Source organism: Xenopus tropicalis, chromosome 2, assembly GCF_000004195.4.
Source record: "Xenopus tropicalis strain Nigerian chromosome 2, UCB_Xtro_10.0, whole genome shotgun sequence".
NCBI classification, from domain to species: Eukaryota; Metazoa; Chordata; class Amphibia; order Anura; family Pipidae; genus Xenopus; species Xenopus tropicalis.
The window spans coordinates 33,440,400-33,463,856 of NC_030678.2; the positions used below are offsets into that span (position 1 = coordinate 33,440,400).

At 43.8% G+C, this 23,457-nt stretch overlaps 1 long non-coding RNA gene across 1 annotated transcript; it reads left to right on the top strand.

Moving 5' to 3' along the window:
- The first annotated feature begins 214 nt into the window (after positions 1–214).
- LOC116408675 lies at positions 215–3,592 on the top strand. The gene is made up of 2 exons (XR_004221142.1): positions 215–304; positions 3,065–3,592. It is a non-coding gene; the product is annotated as an uncharacterized LOC116408675 (long non-coding RNA).
- Positions 3,593–23,457: the final 19,865 nt, after the last annotated feature.

Sequence of the window (23,457 nt, forward strand, 5' to 3'; positions counted from 1 at the left end):
GACAGCCATCTTAGATAAATTGCACTTATCCAAGATTGGGCAGTTACCCACACCCAACCCTAACCCACACGCTGCCAACTCGCACCCAACCCGGCCCACACATACACATCTATATATACACACCCCATCTGTGCCGTCACAGAGGGGATGGGGCAGACAGGCATATGTTTATAAAATGACGCTGCTGGATGCGGAAGTGAGGCATAATTAGGTAGTGTGTGGGGAGGGTGGCCGGAAGAGATTCCCCCTAACCTGCCCATGACCCGAATATGTTGTGAGAGTGTCGGCCCGAACCTCGAAATATGTTTTGGATTATCTAAGGGTTCAAAATACTCAGCTTTGCCAGCAGTTACTTTCCATGTATTTAAATAGGAAGTGGGTTGCCTATGGAATACTGTAGTGCTAGTGGCTATGCCTCAGAACTGGGAGTTAGACCCACCTATGAGCAAATGAGTTCCATCACCAAACGGCAAAAATCCGCAAAACATGCTGAAGTCAATTGCTACTTTTTCCCATGCAAAAAACCTTGGAGTTTATGGGTGTTTTGTTGCAACTTTTTCTCCGCAGTGTCTCTTTCCACAGAATCTTGCAATTTGCCTCCACTTTTAGGCTGGTGGCAGGTTTAGCGCCCCCTAGCATCCATGTATGCAATTGCACACTGTTTATCAAAGCAGGCAGGATGGTTCCATTGGCACTTCTCTCAAGGAGCTGCAAGTTGCTAGAAGCCCCAATAATTCACTTTGTACTTAATTTTGCAGCAGGGCTGCCATCAGAAATCACGGGGCCCATCACAAGAAAATTTTCTGGGCCCCCCTCCACCCACGTCCTGCCCCTCAATGGCCCCTCCCATTAGTAAAAAGGACACACAGACATTGGTAGCCAGGGCCCCCTAAAACAGTGGTAGCCCGGGGCCCCCTAAAACATTAGTAGCCAGCATATCCCCAGCATCCTCCAGTTAACCCCCCTCCCTTGTCCTCCTGTTCCTCCCCCTCAGCATCCTCCAGCTCCCACCTGCCCAAGCATCCTCCAGCTCCCCCCTGCTCCCACCTGCCCAAGCATCCTCCGGCTCCCCCCTGCTCCCACCAACATCCTCCAGCTCCCACCTGCCCAAGCATCCTCCGGCTCCCCCCTGCTCCCACCAGCATCCTCCAGCTCCCACCTGCCCAAGCATCCTCCGGCTCCCCCCTGCTCCCACCAGCATCCTCCAGCTCCCCACCTGCCCAAGCATCCTCCGGCTCCCCCCTGCTCCCACCAGCATCCTCCAGCTCCCACCTGCCCAAGCATCCTCCGGCTCCCCCCTGCTCCCACCAGCATCCTCCAGCTCCCACCTGCCCAAGCATCCTCCGGCTCCCCCCTGCTCCCACCAGCATCCTCCAGCTCCCCCAGTGGCTTCCTGCGGTTCCCCCCTCTTGATATGTGCCCAAGCTCCCCCCAACATCTGCACAGCTCCCCCAGCATCCTCCAGCCACCCCACCAGCGACTTCCTTCAGCTCCCTCCCCACCAGCGACTGCCTCCAGCCCCCCCCAGCAACTTCCTCGAGCTCCCCCCAACAGCGGCTTCCTCTAGCCCCCCCAGCAACTTCCTCCAGCCCCCCCCAACAGCTACTTCCTCCAGCTCCCCCCCAACAGCTACTTCCTCCAGCCCCCCCAGCAACTTCCTCGAGCCCCCCCAAACAGCTACTTCCTCCAGCCCCCCCAGCAACTTCCTCCAGCCCCCCCCACAACATCAGCTTCCTCCAGCCCCCCCCAGCAACTTCCTCGACCCCCCCCCAACAGCTACTTCCTCCAGCTCCCCCCCCCCAACAGCGGCTTCCTCCAGCCCCCCCCCACAATATCAGCTTCCTCCAGCCCCCCCAGCAACTTCCTCGACCCCCCCAACAGCTACTTCCTCCAGCTCCCCCCAACAGCGGCTTCCCTCCAGCCCCCCCAGCAACTTCCTCCAGCCCCCCCCACAACATCAGCTTCCTCCAGCCCCCCCCAGCAACTTCCTCCAGCCCCCCCCACACAACATCAGCTTCCTCCAGCCCCCCCCAGCAACTTCCTCCAGCCCCCCCAACATCAGCTTCCTCCAGCCCCCCCAGCAACTTCCTCCAGCCCCCCCCACAACATCAGCTTCCTCCAGCCCCCCCAGCAACTTCCTTGACCCCCCCAACAGCTACTTCCTCCAGCTCCCCCCCAACAGCGGCTTCCTCCAGCCCCCCCAGCAACTTCCTCCAGCCCCCCCCCCACAACATCAGCTTCCTCCAGCCCCCCTAGCAACTTCCTCCAGCCCCCCCACAACATCAGCTTCCTCCAGCCCCCCCAGCAACTTCCTCCAGCCCCCCCCACAACATCAGCTTCCTCCAGCCCCCCCAGCAACTTCCTCGACCCCCCCAACAGGTACTTCCTCCAGCTCCCCCCCCACACCCAGCGACTCCCTCCAGCTCCCATGCGGCTCCCTCCAGCTCATCTTCCTCTTCTGCGTCCTCGCGATCTGTGCCCGGCCCTCCGCTGATCTGCACCTTTCATATGGTTGCGCCCCATACGTATGGACGCACGGGGCGCAACCAATCAAATTTCCCACTGGCCACCAATGACAGCCAGGGCCCGGAGTTCTTTAAAGGGGGCCCGAGCTAAAAAAAAACCTGTCACGGCCGGGCCCCCTTTAAAGCGAGGATATCGTCCGGGCCCGGCACAACAGTACCCCCTGTGCCCCCCTGATGGCGGCCCTGTTTTGCAGGCAAACTAGTGCACAGCACTTGATCTTTCAAATGAGCCCAATCGTGTTGGACAACCACATCAATAGGGACATCAAGTTAATCTGTCCTGTTTATTTGAATTATTAATTTTCATGTCTTTGTTTGGGCCATGGCCTTAACAGCACCATCCTGTGTGAATTTATCATAAGAACAGAAATTCTGTTTTTGCTTTGGGAACTAAATAATTAATATTTTTAGGTCAGGAAGAGCGAGAATCAGTTTCTGCTTGCTTTTGTCTGAAAGGCCTTTTTCCCTAATCTTCTTTATCTTTCATTCCTTTTCCTACTTTCTGGCCTGATGACCTGCCTTTCTTTTTCATCACGCAGATTTCTGCCCCAGTTTCTCTTACGATCAGACTGTTACGGCGGCAGACATGTCCGAGCGGCACATACACAGGATTTAATGAGCACGTTGCAGCGAGTTCCTTTGCCACAGCTCCCTTCATGTTGTCTGACAGACAAATGAGGTGCACGACAGGGCTGCCCTGTCACCTACTAGCACTCACATCATTTGCTAGAGCTCCGGATTTGACACATTGGATTATGAAAACATGAAGAGTGCAGCAAGGCAAAGCATATTGTGTAAACAGCCACCATGGGATTTTTTATTTTTACTGACATGCTGCTTCCAGTGACAGATGCAGGGCTTAGTCCCATTACCAGATTACCAAGATGATAGAAGGTTTGAATTATTCGGCACCTCTATACCAGTAGCTTTGCCAGGAATACCGAATGTATATCTCTTAATAGTGCAGCTCATGAACATGAGACTATAAATATATGTTGCTTTGTTAACTGTAACTTTCTATGCAGTGTAAACAGTACTGTTAATGAAATAAATCATTTATAATATAACTATACAGATATATATTTACATATATAATTACATAAGATTTAATCTTTCATTCCCAGGGTGCAAGTGCCAGATCGCTAATGGGTGCAAGTGCATACCCCTTAGTGCCCACTTACCAAGCACTTGTGCCCTTGGCAATGCTGCTATCTTGGGCACCCTGTTGCAGCTCACCAGGCCCTCTCAGCAGCATAAATGCAATTGGGTGATGAAGTTTGTAACAGTTGGGCAGGGGGTTCTAGAATGGAGCAGACCCCACCAGGGCCGGATTTTAAATATGTGTGCTCCTACACCCCCTCGCCCTCTCATGCTCGCACCCTACCTCCTCACACTTGCACCCCTGTGCCCCTTCCTTTCTAGGCACTTTCCACACCCCCTTAAATATTGGCTGCACTGGGGAATGGAGGGGCGGGAGATTTAAATAGCTGTCAAAATCTTCTGCCCAGTCCCCAGTGCAGGAGCAGTGGGTAGCATGCTACCCCCTGGGTCTTTGTGGGCTGGACACCATGATCTAGGTCCCCTTGTAACCTAGCCCCCTATTGGGGTCTGCTGTATGGCAGTTTATAGCACTGCATGAAAGTTAGGGGATGGGTAGGGGGTGGTTGAGGGAATGCCTATGTGCCCCGCATTACCAATACAGTGCTGACTAAGCCATTTCGGATTGCAGACGCCTGTGGCAATTTGCACACAAAATTAGGGCACGTGCATCATACGCTAATGCCGTTAGTACAGTATCTATGCACAACATAATCCATTGTATTAAGGGACAGATAAAACCCATGTTTAGGATATTGTCCCTTACACCTGCAGCAGTCCAGGATCATGTTTGACATAAATGTGGATATACATCAAACTGTTTTTAGATAGAGAGGATTATATTGCAGAAAAAGACAAAGAAGTAAAGTGCAGCTGAAAGTTTCTCAGGCAGTCCCCTGTTATTTCAGGGTGTGCCACTGTGCCCCTGAATATACAGAAAAGTATCTGCTTCTACTGGAAGAAGTTATAAATTGTTATTTGGTTCAGTAACCACTGGTGCCCATCATTGTGCGAAACGCGGCAAGCTAGCTAACAGTTAAAGTTCAGCCACATTTTGTTCCACCTTTGCAAGGGCTCATTTGAGAGGGAAGGTTGTAAATGTAACATGTTCTGTCTGGGAGCAGACAAATCAACGCTTATTATTAGGGTATAGGATATCTTTGATTGAGTTTCTGGACTCCATTCAAGTGAAGGAAAAAAAATACACATTACTAGGCAACAAACAGCCTGGCAGTTAAAAGGTTAATGCCTTGGCAGTAGGACAATTGTTTGAATTGCCATGATTCCCCCATATCTGTGCACAACGCCCTCAGTTCATTGCCGTCTTACAATTTTTGCTTTGCTTCTAATGCCGCCGCTGCTGCACTGATAAAAATCACTTGGGTTGTTTTCCACTAAAATGACATTTTGTCTCCTTTGAAGATGATGCCTTTGATTCCTAAATTGCCGAGTGTGACTGCACATTATGAGTGATGCAACTTTGAGGTTCCCCTGACATGATCCTCATTCCTTTCTTTTAATATTTATCTTATCTGAGTCACCAAAGCAGAGAGGCACTAACTGCGCATTCAGCAATATTATCAGGGTAAAGCCTTATTTCTTATTCTGAAACCCTCACAGCTCTTTCTCTCTCTTCTTTATCTTATAGCATCCCTATGAAGACCTTTTATCCCAAAACACACACAAAAGTGGCTACAGATAGGGGGTGGGGCATAGGCCAATGCAGATGCTCCAAGGCCCCCAACAAAAGGAAGGCTATTGGTGGGATAATGGCACTTCCACCCGGCAACAATTAGATGGCAGCAGGCTGAAAACCCTTGTCTATAAGTGTTATTTGTACAGGGATGGGATCTGTTACCCAGAAAGCTCCAAAATACAACATTGCCATTTCCCATAATGTCCTGTTTATGCACAAGCAATTCTTCATCTCTTACTTTGACCCCAAGTGCAAGCACAGAAGTATTAAGGGGCACAGAAGCACCTCTGCACCTAGTACTTACATCAGGGGTTTGGCTGCTCTTTGCACCTAGTGGCAGGTTGTAAATCTGCTTCTAGGTGCAGAACACAGTGCCAGGGAATGCAAGGCAACCCTGTCCTTAGGGCCTCTCCTATGTGCAGGGCTCCATTGTAGCCAGAGACCCACAGCACTGCCTAACTTAAGTAGTCTGAATGACATGCAAGTTAAGGGATAGGGATGGGAAGAAAGAAAAGATGCCCACATGCCCCTCCCACTCAACCCTCATGAATACAGTGCTGCTAAACACCTGAAGCCCTGGATTCATGGGGCAAATGCAGGTCTTTGTTTTCAAGAACAGAAACCTGCAGCAATTCTATGTGCAGGACCTTTTATTTGAGTAACTGAGCCAGCATAAATCCACGTGGATGGCAAATCTATCCTCAGTTTTGTTAAGTGTTTCTTAAATGCTCCGTATTACTAAAAACCCCCGAATCCCACCCATTATAGATAATAGATATCATACATTTACATTATATACAAGCTCTTTTCTCTGGGGCTTTTCCATAGTTAAGGCCCAAATTCCCTCTCTTCCATTCCCGCCAAGCATCCCTGCACACTCGGCTGTATTGTTCCTTTCCAAAATGAATAATATATCCCCTTGCATATTTGCCACATCCACATAGCACACCCGCTGCTACATTACTCATACGCAATACATATTTTATATGCAGGCTCTAAATAAATCCTTTTGCTGTACTCCGGCATACAACATAATTACGCATCCGTATTCAGACGCACACAAGCATATGGCTTTCCAGGCATATCTCTGCACACAGGACTCTGCATTGCATTCAGACATGCCGCTTGTTATCTTAGCTGGGAAGGAATAGCCTATAATAATTCATCAGTGGCTTAACCTGCTGGGGAATTTCAGGTCTTTCATTTCTCACTGGGATAAAATCACAGCAGCTCAGGGATATTAATGCTCCTCCTGTGCCAGCTTCAGGTTACAGGCAAAATAACTCACAAAGAATATTTTCCTCTGGTGGAAGTCGGAGTTGATCATTTAGCGAAACTTGTTTGTAGTGCGTTAACGCTCCAGTGCCCTGAGATAAGAGATGCGGGGCGGTGGGAGGATTGTGGCAGATTATGGATACTTGTGCTGTCCTACTAGCAACATTATAAGAGAAAAGCGCTAAGACCATGATTGGCCGCTGTTTGATGAGGCAGAAATAAGAAGAGAGGGTTGTTTTCCTTTAGAGGTAGAGGATGATTATTGCTTCAATGACTCTGTATTGCCAGGTTCTCATGCTACAAATAAGGAAATGTCTAAGTTGGAAAGCAGCTCTTGCAGAGAATGCAGGACAAATGCAGGATTGATTTGGATGGACGCAAAAGAAAAACTAATAATGCAGGGCTTAGTGCATCTTCCTTTGCAGAATTTATGGACTGCACTGAGCTGAGGCAGCCTCCTCTGCAACTATATTATACACCCGAATGTTCTCATTTTTTTTTGTCATGATCCCTCTCACAGTGCTATCTGTACATATAGGCCATAGGCCCAAAGAAATGGATACGTTCTACCGGGCAGCCAGATCCTAGTATATATGGCAGTTTCCCTAGGAGACCAGGCTCATTTGCTTGGGTAATGCTACTTGTCTATTTAATATTTCTCTATTGACTTTGGAATATTCAAATAGTAATTTTAGTGATTGCTAGTAAAACTATCTGGAACTTAGCTAGCTGCTTGAATCTGAATCCTTATTTTAAATGGTCTTTTTGGATGACAGTGACCACATTCACAGGACATAGTTACATAGTTACATAGGGTTGAAAAAAGAGTCCACCAAGTTCAACCCTTCCAAGTAAACCTAGCACACACAACCTATACTTACCAATCTATACACCCACATACATAAACTATATATACCAACATCAATACTAACTGTAGATTTTAGTATCACAATAGCCTTGGATACTTTGCTTATTCAAGAACTCATCCAATCCCCTCTTATAGGCATTAACAGAATCTGTTATCACAACATCACTAGGAAGGGCATTCCCCAACCTCACTGCCCTCACTGTGATAAAAACACCTACGCTGCTTCAAATTAAAGTTCCGTTTCTCTAATCTAAAGGGGTGACCTCTGGTGCGCTTGTCGTTTTTATGAGAAAAAGAACACCCCCTATCTGCTAATGTACTTGTACAGAGTAATCATGTCCCCTCGCAAGCGCCTCTTTTCCAGACAAAACAACCCCAACCCTGACAGTCTCACCTCATAGCTTAAATCTTCCATCCACCAGTTTAGTTGCACGTCTCTGCACTCTCTCCAGCTCATTAATATCCTTCTTAAGGACTGGAGCCCAAAACTGCACTGCATACTCAAGGTGAGGCCTTACCAGGGACCTATAAAGGGGCAAAATTATGTTCTCATCCCTTGAGTCAATGCCCTTTTTATACAAGACAGCACTTTATTTGCTTTAGTAGCCACAGAATGACACTGCCTGGAATTAGACAAATTGTTATCTACAAAACCCCCAGATCCTTCTCCATTAACGATCCCCCCCAACACACTACCATTCAGTAGATAGCTCTTGTTAATATTATTTCTACCAAAGTACATAACTTTGCACTTATCAACATTAAACCTCATTTTGCAATTTGCTGCCCAGTTTTCCAATTTTGTCAAATCGCTCTGCAAAGCAGCAGCATCCTGCATGGAACTTATAGTTCTGCACAATTTAGTGTCATCAGCAAAAATAGAAACAGTACTCTCTATGCCCACCTCCAGGTCATTAATAAACAAGTTAAAAAGCAAAGGACGAAGGACTGACCCCTACGGACATAATTGATTACTGACCATATATTGTAATCCATGGGCATGGCAGTACCATAGCAGTTACTACATAGAGGTGAATAATATGGAAGACTAGAAAAGCAGCTACAATAATGCTTTCCGCTATCATTATGTTCATATGATGGAACGTGTTCTGGAATCCTCCAAAAGACATTCATATGGCATCCACACCACATGGATTAAGATAAATTGTAGCTCCCGTTACACTGTAATAATAAGACAGTAGCTCATTATTGATGATAACTAAACTAACATAAATCAATGCTAATGATAAAATGATTCTATGCAATTGTTTTAGTCCTTAAAGGGGCAGTACACCCCCCCTTTAACACAAGTTAATTAAATAGGACTCATGCTGAACATACTTTTTGTTTTAATCACAAAAAAAATCTATGGTTTTTGTAATTTCTTGAACTAAGTAGGGCAACCGTGGAGTAACTTTAATTTCCCAATTTGCCCTGTTTAGCTGAATAAATAATAAACACCATAGCGTTTTCATGATTAATCCAAACCTGCCGCCCACACATAAAAGGCAGTATAATAAAAGTCTTTTAAAAATTAAACATGAAACCCAAATTCTTTTATTCATGAAATCATCCATTCCTGTTATAAATGCATTTAAATATCTGAGCTGTCAATCATATATTGCGGCGGGGCAGGCGATATATGATTGACAGCTCCAATTTTTAATAACAGTTACTTTAACTTTCCATTCAGCACTTCCTGCATATCACCTAGATATCATATGCATAAGGTTTTGGGGTGATACAAAACCTGCCCTAATAACAGGGTTTACAAAATGGCACCTGCCTGCTGGCATTGCAAATTCCAAGACTGAAGGGAAACATAAATAAATAATTTATATAGTGTAAGTAAAGTTTATTTTGCTCAAGTAATGCACTCATGTTGAAAAGGGTATATACTAACCCCTAAAGTTATGGTTACAAAAAGATCACATATCCAGAAAACCCTATATCACGTAAAAGAGTCCATGTCTGTATCACTAGTGGCAGGGAGTAAAATAAAGTATTAGAACTGTTAAATACAAATAGGATCAAAAATATAAATGTTAGTGATTGCGTCATTAAATAGAGAACAGATGCTAAGGGGCAGATTTATCAAAATGTGAGTTTAGAGCTAAATACATAAAAACTCACCAATGTTCTATTCATTCCTATGGGATATTTAAAAGGGTATTTGTCAAAGCATTGATAAATACACTTCTAAAAATCCCATAGGAATGAATAGAACGTGGGTGAGTTTTTATGTATTTAGCTCTAAACTCACATTTTGAAAAATCTGCCCCTACGTGTTTCACTTGTGCCATATTTTTAGTTTTCCATCTATTTTTTCTATTAGAAAAAGAAATTTCACTTCAGCCAACTGTCACTCAACTGCGCCATTAGCCTTCACCTGCTGGAAACCTCCTGTAGGTCAACAATGGTAGAAGAAATAAACATTTGCTGTTTGTAATGTAAATACTATGAATATATAGTAATTACTTCACGCAGTGATTGTTGTGTTCTAATGCTGCCCAATGTCCAGTTGCCAGCAGGTAATGAGACAATGTTATACCCATGCTGATACTTCTGTTTTAAATGTTCCCAAACTAAGGGATTCTGGGAGGAAGAAAACAAATTGCACTGCATCAGGCAAAGGTTATCAGTATCCAAGGAAAAATGGTAACCTATCAAATAGCATGTGGTTATATAATAAATTAGACTGGCAAAGTCTATCTTCACCAGCAAGGCAGTATGTTAGCAGTGGAGTCAGTACTGAGGTCTGGAGTTCTGACCTGGGCACTGTAAGGAGTTTGCATGTTCTCCACAGTGTCAGACTGGCCCACAAGTGGCCCCCGGTGGACCCAAGTGTCAGTGGCTTACGTCTTGGTGAGCCCCTATTACTGTAGGAGGTAAAATAGATGTGAAATAGATTATAGTATGTAAACAAAAGGCACCAGGAGAGTAATGAAGTTGGGTGAGAAGGGGATAGTGTGAAGAGTGGGCCTTTGGTATTTTCTGGTGGGCCCCTAGCATCCCAGTCCAACAAAGGTTCTCCATGTGTCTGCTGGTTCCTGCTGGGTACTACAAACATTCCAAAACATAATGGAAGGTTAATTGGCCTCCCTAGCGTAGGTTGTGCCAATATGAGAGGGAACTAAAACTGTCACTGGGGCAGGGTCTCGTCCCTGTAAAACATGAAAAATGGTGGTGCTATGTTATTAAAAGTAAATAAATAACCAAACTGCCCTTACAGTAACAAGGCCTTTCCTGTCCATGTATGCCTTATGATTAAATTGATTTTCTTTTCAGTTACAGTACATACGGAGTATTCACCTCTCATGTTCTTTTCTCTATTTTCTTCATTTATGTTGTGTTCAGCAGCTTTTAGTTCCATTACATGTTTTTTTTCTCCTTAATGTGTCTGAAAATGTTAAAAGCTCAGATAGAATATGCTGAAGAGGCTCCCACTAGTGAAATCCGTTGGTTGCTCAGTTATTCTGAGCAGACTTTAAAAGTGAGAGAGAGAGAAATTGAGGTTACCACAAACTGCCTGGTCTGCTCCATTGGCGATGTTCAGAAAGCTTTCGAGGGCCATTTTAATTATTTCTGTGTGTTTTGGATCATTAACTCTTCGATATTTCCTGATTTCAGCTGCTGATTCAGAAAGAACTTTAAGGGTTATCCTTGTCCACAGTGCCACCTAGAAAAGATAAAGCAGATTTCTCAAAGGTACTATTAATGTAAAAGCTCGGATTCAGTGATGGGTCAAGAGATTTCATTTCTTTTGGGCTAACAGATACCCTCATTTAATTGAAAGTACATGAACCTTAATGTCTAATTCATAGACAGGAAATTTCCAGCTTTATCAGGATATATAGCAGGCTCATGTACATAATGTAGGCTAAATGGTAAATACAGTTATGTTTCGTTGAAACATTGACTTTGAAAACCACTTCTGATTTTCCCATTGCATTAATTAATGATAGCCAATGTATACTTGTCTTAACTTACTGTGATTTCCCCACTGGCTTAGGATGCAGTTTCAGTCTTGCCAAAACATTCATTATTGTCAGGCTTGCCTCAGCCTTTCTTATCCCCCTATAAAGTGCTTTTGGGGTGTTGCACAAAGCAAGCATGGGAGTATGGCCTAAACTCTAAAATGTCATTGAAGCCATGGAGAGCCAAGTAAGGGTTGGAAAATTGTATAAAACTATAAATATGGCTATTATCTTAATATATATACATTATCTGCAACATTGAAGGTAAAATTGTAAAACTGTGTATTGGATTAGTGGAGTAGCCTAGAGGTACATATGTATAATACTGTAACAGGCAGGCAAATGAGGACTGTGCAAATGTCACCTCCAGCCTGCAGATGGGCAACCTTAGACAATCTGGAAACAGTAAGGCTGATACCATGTGACTTTGCAAGGGGAGATGGGAAAGAGGAAGGCAAGGAGAGAGCAGGCACAGATCTGGCAGCAGGGAGAGACCCCCTGGGACGCATGGTTGGAAAAAGTGCAGGAAAGGTTCCCCTTAGTGTGCCAGTAAGTGTCAGTCAGGGAAGGATTTTACTCTCCTTGCACCTTAGCAGTGTTGGACTGGGACCTTATACCATAGGCCCCCTCTCCAAACTATTTTTCCTCCTTTCCTCACCCAACCTCTTTATTCTCCTAGTCTCTTTTATTTACTGTACATGCTAGCATCTATTCTTCCATCTATTTCTCCTCTTCATTTCCATTTAGAAATAGGTAATGACCATATAGCAGGCCATTTGGTAAAGGGAAGAAGGGCCCACTGACACCTGGGCCCACCGGGAGATTCCTGGTATCCTGGTGGGCCAGTCCGGCACTGAGTAGGTCAGTAGAGGAGCATAACAAGCGGTCGCTTGGTCTCTAGAGATAAGTTCAGAGATGTAGGGTAGGGCAGAGTTATGAACTGCTTTGAATGTAAGATTCATGAGTTTGAATTTTATCCTGGATGGTAGGGGAAGTGGTGATAAGGTAGGGGAAGCCAGGGGAGAGCTTAGTCTCTAATTGCATCTATTGAACAGAGATTTATACTCCTGTACTGTAGCTTGCTGGGTGCCCACTACAATGTGTTTTAAAGTGCATTAGTAACAATCCATGAAAAGTAATGTCTGTTTCTAGATGTCAAACCCAACAGCCAGAAACATTGTCCTCAAAGTACAGTGGAGACAAAGGGTCAGGGTAAGGGGCAGCAAATACTTTCTAACTAGAGAGACTTGTATCAAATAGCAATGTAGCAGCCATTACAAAGAGTAGAACTAGGCTGCATTGCTTTTTGAATCTGCTTCTAAGTTCTGGCTTCAGAAAAGAAAATATGGATCCTAATATCTCTCCTCTCTCCCCAGTTTGATGGCCATGCTTTATGAATAACAACTGGCAAAGTCCACAGAAGTGTTTATCTGGTTACACACTAACCCACTGGCCAGTTCAACATGCTTAATATGCGTTTCAAAAAGCATCAGTTAATAGAGCTTCTCCTGCAGAATCCGGCATTGAAATCTGTGTGTTTTCCCATGCCAGATTCCCTTAAAAACTACCGTTCTACCTACTACAGTATTGCACTAGAGTCCCTGACTTTCTTATTAAATCCTCTACAATAAATCAACTAAGAACTTGCTATGCCACAAAGATTAGTAGTGTTTGCAAGATGCAGGAAAAGGTGATGTACCGTGTTAGCCAGTCAAAAAATGTTTACAGGGTAACCCTTTTGAAATAAAAAATAACAAAAGTGGTATAAAGGTGATACCTTTATTGGCTTTGCCATAAATCCAAGGCCCAGGTTCAGTCCCTTCTCCAGAGAGTTGAAAGTTTTCATTAATTTATACTCCCAAACCTTCCTTTCATTCTCTGTTCTGAAGTTTCCCTTAAGGACCAAGATTCTTAAATCGTTTATGGTGAGATGTTGAAATGGTTCCCTACTGGTGTGTCCAGTTCTTTATTTGTTATGGTTAATCGGTGGTGTGTATTTCTCTTTCTCAGGCTTTGGCCAGTCTCTCCTATATATTCTTAGCGCCCCCCATTTTCTAAACGCTACTCCTCCTACAGTTTTAGGGGTACAACACCCAAACTCTCCACACTTCTTCGCCCTATAGCGGAGCAGGTTGCTTGTGCTTTTCTAAGGGATCCCGCCCCCCGTCTTTTTGTGGCACCGCTCCGAACCCCCCAATTTTCCCATTGACTTTGACAGGGAAGATTTCAAACTGCTGCCACTCTTACAGCTTTGAAGCTACAGCCCCCAAACTTGAATAACATAATCATGGGGTAACCCCGAATGAAGCAGCAACATTTGTTGGATGACCCCAAAGTGGGAGGGGCCAACAACAGCCAATCAAATTTTAATCATTGACTTTAATGGGGAAATTGAAACTGCTGCCAATCTTACAGCTTTGAGGCGACACTCCCCAAACTTGAATCACATAGTCATGGGGTCAGCCTGAATGAAAATATGATGATTGCTGGATGCCCAAAAGTGGGCGGAGCTGTGAACAGCCAATCAGATTTTACCTATTGACTTGGCAGAAATCCAACCTGCTGCCATTCTCACAGTAATAACACCGGGGTCCCCAAACTTTGCAGGGTTAGGCACCAGGTAACTGCGGTTAAAGGTTAGAAAAAGTGGGTGGAGCCACCAACAGCCAATCAGAGTTTACCTATTGACTTTCAATGGGGAAATTCAACTTGCTGCCATTCTCACAGTATTAACACCAGGGCCACTAGGGGACTGCATTTTTTGGTTTTAAAAAGTGGGAGGAGCCACCAACAGCCAATCAGACTTCACCTATTGAATATTTTTTGTTTAAATTTAAAATGCTGCTTTTCTCACACTATTTATGTCTGGGTTCCCAAACTTTGCACAGTCAGTCACTGAATGACTACATATTCAGGGTTAGAACAAGTGGGGGGAGCCACCAACAGCCAATCCCCAAATTTTGCACAGTGGTTTTTACTATATAACTGTGGCCCAAGGTTAGAGAAAGTGGCAGAGCCCATTCAGTGACTTCATGTTTTTCAACTTACTTTTCTAGTTTGTATATGTAATTGCTATTGAAAGCAGCATTTGCTGAACTCCTGGCTGTTACTTTTTAAACAATGTTGCAAGTGCCAGGCTCCTCCAGCAAGTGGGTCTGTATTTGAGTGTATAGATAGGTCAGTATGGGTCTGTATGTGAGTGGATAGATAGGTCAGTATGGGTCTGTATGTGAGTGGATAGATAGGTCAGTATGGGTCTGTATGTGAGTGGATAGATAGGTCAGTATGGGTCTGTATGTGAGTGGATAGATAGGTCAGTATGGGTCTGTATGTGAGTGTATAGATAGGTCAGTATGGGTCTGTATGTGAGTGGATAGATAGGTCAGTGTGGGTCTGTATGTGAGTGGATAGATAGGTCAGTATGGGTCTGTATGTGAGTGGATAGATAGGTCAGTGTGGGTCTGTATGTGAGTGTATAGATAGGTCAGTATGGGTCTGTATGTGAGTGGACAGATAGGTTAGTATAAGTGTCTGTGCTGGGTTTACTTGAAAAGGTTGAACTTGATGGTCTTTTTTCAACCCTATGTAACTATGTAATTAGAGATAGAAAGGACAGGCAGACACTGCTTTTAATAGCAATTATATATACAGATAACTCAAAAACCATTACAAATATGTAATGAATGTATATTGCAAAGTTGCTTAGAATTAAGTTTTCTTTTATTAGGCAAAAATGTATTATTGGGGTTTACATGTCCTTTAAACCTGAAATTAATACTTTTTCTGAAATCTGAATACTCCCAGCACCGAGTACCTTGTCCAACATTGAGAAACAGGAGCTTACAAAATTCACTTTTAGTCAGAGTGACTGCAGCTGTATTACATAGGGAATAAATGCCGATAAATATTCTGTCAGATATACACACTTGTACTTTAATATCCGCTCAAAGGAAAACTTAGTGATAAACATTTTAAAATAATGTATATTTTCCATGTATTTTTTTAAAAAGTTCCCAAAATATATTTCTCTTAGTCAGTGTTACTAAAGGAATCATAAAGTGGCTCAGCCAAAATTCAGCGTGAGGAGCAGAGTACATTGTCCACCCGGTTTCTCCTAAGTAAGCCCTTAGGGGAACGCACTTGTGCTACTAAGCACTTTAGCATTTGTGTCCTGGGCTAAAACTAATGCCCCATTATGTGTAATAAAATATAGAGAAATTCCTATAATTCCTACGCTGACATTTATGTTATATCTTTGCACAGACAGACATTAGGCCATGCCCATGAATTGTAACTCTTCGGAGAGGTGACATGTGAAACTCATAGAGGGGAGTTTTCCGATCAGAAGACTTTCGAAGAGTTGCATGATACTTTGGTAATCCTTTCAAAGTAACCACACAGCATTCACACCTCTGTGAGTTTCAGATGTCACCTCTCTGAAGAATTACAAAGTGCCATTGTGATTGGATTAGTGGAAGAGTATATATGCTGAGGACTTCCCATACCAGTCAGTTGAACTGAAGAAGCTGCTCGGATGAGTAGTGAAACGTCTTTAATGATTACCTAACAAGTCCAGTTGCTTTAGATTTATTTATACTAGATATCAAATAGTGAGTTTCACCCACTTCTAAAAATCCCAGAGGAATAACTGACTTTTTTTTTGTATTAAGTTGACATTTTGATAAATCTGCCCCCAGGTCTTCCAAACACCCTCATACACCCTTCAGCCTGCCAAACTGATGCTCAGTTGGTGTGAATTTTAATAATCCCCTCCTAAAATTGCCCTCTAGAATTGCTAATAGAAATATTTGTCAATGTCAGGAACACCATTGTATTATGAGGCAATGAAAGAGTTAACCGGTAGCGGTAGGAAATCTTGCACCTCTGGGCAATTAATGTAATTACTCTTTTGCTCAACGTAATTTCCTGAGTACATGTAAACCATAATAGATTTGTAGTGATCAAGAATCTGATTTCTTTTTTCCCTTAAGCTTCATAAAACTGTGTTTTGTAGCTATTTGAGATAATGAATTCAGGCAAAAAAAAAAAACAAAAACCTGTTAGCCGCCAATCTTTGCCCTTGTTTTATGAGAGGTTACTTTTAAAACAGTGCCAGCAATAATTGCCAGATTTGTTGAAGGGTTTTAGTCATAATCATAAGTACATGTTAATGTAAGATCCGTGCCTTGGAGCATTGGCGGATTTATTGATGGAATTTGCATAAATGATTTTCATGGCGGCGTTTGGGGGTGGAAGGGTGACAATTTTGATCAAATACATCCATTTAGCTTAGTTTTGCTGTTAAAATCATCTAGTTTGTAAAAATAAAGTTTAAATGTCTCATCGTTATTCAGAGAGTTCAAGGACCCTAAGGCAAGCCGCTGGAAATGTCTTCCGCAGGCATCATCTTAATTGTTTCTAGCATAGTGACATCCAGTTCCTATTTGATTTATCCGGAACATGTACGTCACGCCACACTGGGTAACGTGACGGTTTGGGATAGAACTTTGTCACCAAAAGAGGTTTGGGCAATGTGTCAGAAAAGCAGCACCATCCCGGCACTGACATATACTGAAGCTGCCCATAGGGACATCAGAAGCAACGACAGAGATAGACAATCAGGTCCTTTATTTCAGTGATATTATCCTTTCTAGGCAGCAATAGAAGCAGCTAACATGTTTTCTTCTTTTGAGAATAAAGGGAAACTGTGGCTTCAAGACCAAAACATTTTAAAGGCCCCCACACAACACAGAAACCTCTAATATATCGCTGTAATCCATTCCTTCAAAAAGTATGAATAAATACGATTTTTATAAGCTGAAATCCAGCTGCAAAACATTTCTTCTATTTCTGCATCATTTTAAATCCTGGCAGGGGAGAAGGGACTAAAACATGTTACAAATTGTATAACTTCTTAACAGCTTACAGCATTCCTTATTGACATCACATGTGCATGGAATTGTGGGATTGGGAGAATGCAGGCTGAAGGCAGTCGACTACTGTTACATTTTATTTGAGTCACAAAGTCAGCCAGATCAGCAGGGGAACAGGGGTTGGGCTTAGGGAACTGTTCCAAACCATATTACGTTAAAAATCACGAAAAGGCTGCATATTTATTTTACTGATGTATGTTGCAAAGTTGCTTGAAATTATGTTTACATTTCAAAAAGTTCAAGTTGTGTTTGGGGGGAGTTTCCCTAAAATGTATTATTTTTATTTTTAACAGATGCAGTACATTTCCTATGTGTGAGATCTCAGTACTAACTGTTGTCTCATTATAATCAAGGGCAGGTCACATGGTAGAAGATCTGCTTGTTTGACAAACTAAGGGCAACACAGTCACGCTAAAGAGCAGATTGCAAGAGAGAGCCACGTAACCTATTTGACCAGCGGTTCCTTATGCAGACTAAAGCTGGCCATACACGCACCGATAATATCGTACGAAACCTCGTTTTGTGTATTGCATGTCGGCGAGTCGACTGATATCGCAGGAAGCTGCTGATATCGAACGACTCGCCGATCGGACTGGTTAAAAGATTTTGATCTGGCGCCATAGAAGGCGCCTGACCAAAATCTGCATTCAGTGCTGAATCGGCAGAAGGAGGTAGAAATCCTATTGTTTCTACCTCCTTATCTGCTGTTTCAGCCCTGAACGGTGTGTGGCGGATCTGACGATGTTTCGTGCGACCGATGGCGATCTGACGATCTTTCGTGCGACCACGTGTGTGGCCACCTTAAGAAGAAAAACTGTCTGGTCCAATCATTATTTGTACTGTGTTTCCATTCTTTTATAGATGCATATAGGGTTGACAATGGTATGTGCTCCTAAAGAGGTTTACTTTTCTTTTACAAGTTCTAGTTGTGGCATCTATGGGTGCCCAGTGTATCTTTTGGTATGGGTTACCCCCTCATGCTGTATGTCTGGGGCAAGTTCATCCAGACCACAAGTTGTTACTTTGCGGCTCATAGTTACATAGTTAGTTACATAGTTACATAGGGTTGAAAAAAGACCATTGTCCATCAAGTTCAACCCATCGGAGTAAACCCAGCACACAACCTATACTTACCAATCTATACACTGACATACATAAACTATATGTACAACCAGTAATACTAACTGTAGATATTAGTATCACAATAGCCTTGGATATTCTGCTTGTTCAAAAACTCATCCAGGCCCCTCTTATAGGCATTAACAGAATCTGCCATTACCACATCACTAGGAAGGGCATTCCACAGCCTCACCGCCCTCACCGTGAAAAACCACCTACGCTGCTTCAAATGGAAGCTCTGTTCCTCTAATCTATAGGGGTGACCTCTGGTGCGCTGATTGTTTTTATGGGAAAAAAGAACATCCCCCAACTGCCTATAATCCCCTCTAATGTACTTGTACAGAGTAATCATGTCCCCTCGCAAGCGCCTCTTTTCCAGAGAAAACAACCCCAACCTCGACAGTCTAACCTCATAGTTTAAATCTTCCATCCCTTTTACCAGTTTAGTTGCAGTCTCTGCACTCTCTCCAGCTCATTAATATCCCTCTTAAGGACTGGAGCCCAAAACTGCACAGCATACTCAAGGTGAGGCCTTACCAGGGACCAATAGAGACGCAAAAATATGTTTTCATCCCTTGAGTCAATGCCCTTTTTTATACAAGACAGCACTTTATTTGCTTTAGTAGCCACAGAATGACACTGCCTGGAATTAGACAACTTGTTATCTACAAAAACCCCTAGATCCTTCTCCATTAAGGATACCCCCAACACACTACCATTCAGTAGATAGTTCGCGTTTATATTATTCCTACCAAAGTGCATAACTTTGCACTTATCGACATTGAACCTCATTTTCCAGTTTGCTGCCCAGTTTTCCAATTTTGTCAAATCGCTCTGCAAAGTGGCAGCATCCTGCATGGAACTTATAGTTTTGCACAATTTAGTGTCATCAGCAAAAATAGAAACAGTACTGTCTATGCCCACCTCCAAGTCATTAATAAACAAGTTAAAAAGCAAAGGCCCAAGGACTGACCCCTGCGGTACTCCACTAACCACACTGGTCCAATTAGAAAATGTTCCATTTACCACCACTCTTTGTACTCTATCCTTCAGCCAGTACTCTGTCCAATTACAAATATTATGTTCTAGGCCAATATTCCTCAATTTGATCATTAACCTTCTGTGAGGTTCAGTATCAAACGCTTTAGCAAAATCTAAGTAGATGACATCAACTGCCATTCCAGCATCAAGGTTCCTGCTCACCTCCTCATAAAAGGCGACTAAATTAGTCTGGCAAGATCTGTTACGCATAAAACCATGCTGGCACAAACTAATAGTATTGTGAACTGCAATGTATTCAACTATCCTATCCCTTATTACCCCTTCCAGAAGCTTTCCTACTACTGATGTCAGACTAACAGGCCTATAGTTTTCAGGCTGAGAACGAGATCCCTTTTTAAATAACGGCACCACATTAGCAATCCGCCAGTCTCTTGGCACCATGCCAGACCTCAATGAATCCTGAAAAATTATGTGAAGAGGCTTGGCAATCACAGCGCTCAGCTCATTTAATACCCTGGGATGAATCCCATCCGGTCCTGGACCTTTGTTTACCTTTACATGTTCAAGTCTCTTTTGAATTTCCTCCCGAGTGACCCACGCGTCAGTAGCTAAATTACTAGAACTGGGCATATTACAAGGGAAGCCTTCATTAGCTGGCTCCTCAGATGTATAGACAGATGAAAAATAAGAGTTCAAAATTTCTGCTTTTTCCCCGTTCTCATCAACCAACGTACCGCCCCGTGATAATAAAGTTCCCACCCCTTCTTGCTTCATTTTTTTACTATTCACATAATTAAAAAATAATTTTGGATTCTTTTTACTCCTAGCAGCAATATCCCTTTCCATCTCTATTTTAGCTTGCTTGATAGCTTTTTTGCATGCTTTATTTGCTTCCTTGTACCTGATGAAAGTTTCCGCTGTCCCAGCTAACTTGAATGCTTTAAAAGCACGTTTTTTATTACCAACATCGACCCTCAGCTCGATCCCTGTTATTTTACTTTACCCACCAAGTATTGTTACCAGAGGACTACCGGAGGGGGTAGGTTTCAACGGGAGGGGTGGTGTTATGTTAAAATCATTATGCAAAGGTGACATTCAGAGTACTAAGGAATATCTGGACTTGGAGAATGACAAACCATTATTCTTTTGCAAAAAGAATAATTTTCATACTGTATCACCGTTGTGCTCAGATTTTAATACCCCTGAGACAATCCTCCGGTGACAGCATGTCTCCCAGCATGTGAACGGTTAGTCCAGGGCCACTTTCACATTTGTTTTGAGGTGCTAAGGGCATCTTTCTCCAAAAACTTAAAATGGGGTTGGGCAACAATAAAAAAAAGTTTTACTGTCAGTAACTCAGTCTACTATTTTTGCTATGTCACAGTTGCCGTGCCATTTAGGTCAGTGTATTATTTTCACTACTGCTTAAGGCATCATCATTAACCCTACTACACTTGCTCTCCCATAGCCACAGTCCCTTCCCAGATGTTATTATCCCACTGCTACTATAGGCACCATCTCTCCCTACTATACCTGCTATCCCACAGCCACAGTCTCTTCCCAGAGGCTATTATCCCCCCACTGATACTATAGGCACCATCTCTCCCCCCTATACCTGCTATCCCACAGCCACAGTCCCTTCCCAGAGGCTATTATCCCCACTGCTACTATAGGCACCATCTCTCCCTACTATACCTGCTATCCCACAGCCACAGTCCCTTCTCAGAGGCTATTATCCCCACTGCTACTATAGGCACCATCTCTCCCTACTATACCTGCTATCCCACAGTCCCTTCCCAGAGGCTATTATCCCGACTGCTACTATAGACACCATCTCTCCCTACTATACCTGCTATCCCACAGCCACAGTCCCTTCCCAGAGGCTATTATCCCCCCACTGCTACTATAGGCACCATCTCTCCCTACTATACCTGCTATCCCACAGCCACAGTCCCTTCCCAGAGGCTATTATCCCCCCACTGCTACTATAGGCACCATCTCTCCCTACTATACCTGCTATCCCACAGCCACAGTCCCTTCCCAGAGGCTATTATCCCCCACTGCTACTATAGGCACCATCTCTCCCTACTATACCTGCTATCCCACAGCCACAGTCCCTTCCCAGAGGCTATTTTCCCCCCACTGCTACTATAGGCACCATCTCTCCCTACTATACCTGCTATCCCACAGCCCCAGTCCCTTCCCAGAGGCTATTTTCCCCCCACTGCTACTATAGGCACCATCTCTCCCTACTATACCTGCTATCCCACAGCCACAGTCCCTTCCCAGAGGCTATTATCCCACTGCTACTATAGGCACCATCTCTCCCTACTATACCTGCTATCCCACAGCCCCAGTCCCTTCCCAGAGGCTATTATCCCCCCACTGCTACTATAGGCACCATCTCTCCCTACTATACCTGCTATCCCACAGCCACAGTCCCTTCCCAGAGGCTATTATCCCACTGCTACTATAGGCACCATCTCTCCCTACTATACCTGCTATCCCACAGCCACAGTCCCTTCCCAGAGGCTATTATCCCACTGCTACTATAGGCCCCATCTCTCCCTACTATACCTGCTATCCCACAGCCCCAGTCCCTTCCCAGAGGCTATTATCCCACTGCTACTATAGGCACCATCTCTCCCTACTATACCTGCTATCCCACAGCCACAGTCCCTTCCCAGAGGCTATTATCCCACTTCTTCTAAAGGCACTATCTCCCTATTCTATACCTGCTATCGCACAGCCAGAGATTATTATCTATATTATCATTAGAGCCATTATTCCCACTGCTTTTATAGATGCTGCTGTGCTACCTGCATAGTCAAATGGTAATATCTGATGCATTACTGAGCTCACCTTTCTACCCATTCTACTTTTACTGCCTTTCCATTTCTCTCTCTCTCTCATTAACATAGTTCTCTGATTTTTTTTATCCTTTGTGTATCTATTTTTAAAGCATCTGTAAAATGAAAATCTTTATGAGGCTCCAATTCCCTGTTCGAGTCAGACCTGCAGAGGACTGATTAATCCTCTCACTTTTGCAGAAAGCTTAACATATAATTTATATTCTTGCAGATAAATCTTTAAGGTTTCTTTTGCTTAGCTCCCATCACACCCCAAAAGATTTCTCTTTGTTTTGCTTCTTCTGCCCAATGCACTTATGGCCATGCTGGTGTTCTGTTTGGGCAGACTAAATGGTGACAGCCTCTTTGCTGTCTCAGTGCTGGAAACCCTCTTAATAACACTAGCAGGTTTTAAAGCCGTTTATGTCATTACAGTACTGGTCTCAGGTTTTAGCTGGTCATTTGTTTATTCTGTGCTTTGCAGATTTTTCTGCATTACTATAAAATAAATAACCAGACTACTGCAGAAATTCAAGGGTCCTCTTCTTGAAAGGCATGCTGGGAGCCCCAGTTTATCAACAGGAAGTTGGAATCTTCGACTTAATAGATTTGTGTATATTGTGCATTATATAAGAACAAAGCAATAATATTAAATAATACGTTTCACATTCATTTTGGGGCACTTTACTTTTGAGTGCTTAAGGGGGACAATTCCTTTCGGTTATGTTCTAAAACAGTTCTACCAGCATTACTTGCAATAACTCTGTATCTTGAACCCTAAAAGGCAAGAGGCTTACTAGAAAGCAGTATGGAAAATCAAGCAGACTGAGCAATCTGCGGGTTCTGGCTGCTGTAAGATGCCATAGACAGTCACTATTTATTGGGCCTCTGGGGATTGTTTGGGCCTCTGTGTACTTGAAATGCCAAGTACACAGCGGGGCGATTTCCGGAAGTCGCCGAAAAAGACTCGCGAGTCTTTTTCGGCGATTTGCGCGAAATCGCGCCGCCGCGTCTGCCATCCCGCCGGCGACTTACATGTTCGCCGGTGGGATGGCAGGGCTAGGCAACTTGGGGAGATTAGTCGCCCGCGAACAGGGAGTTAATCGCGGGCGACT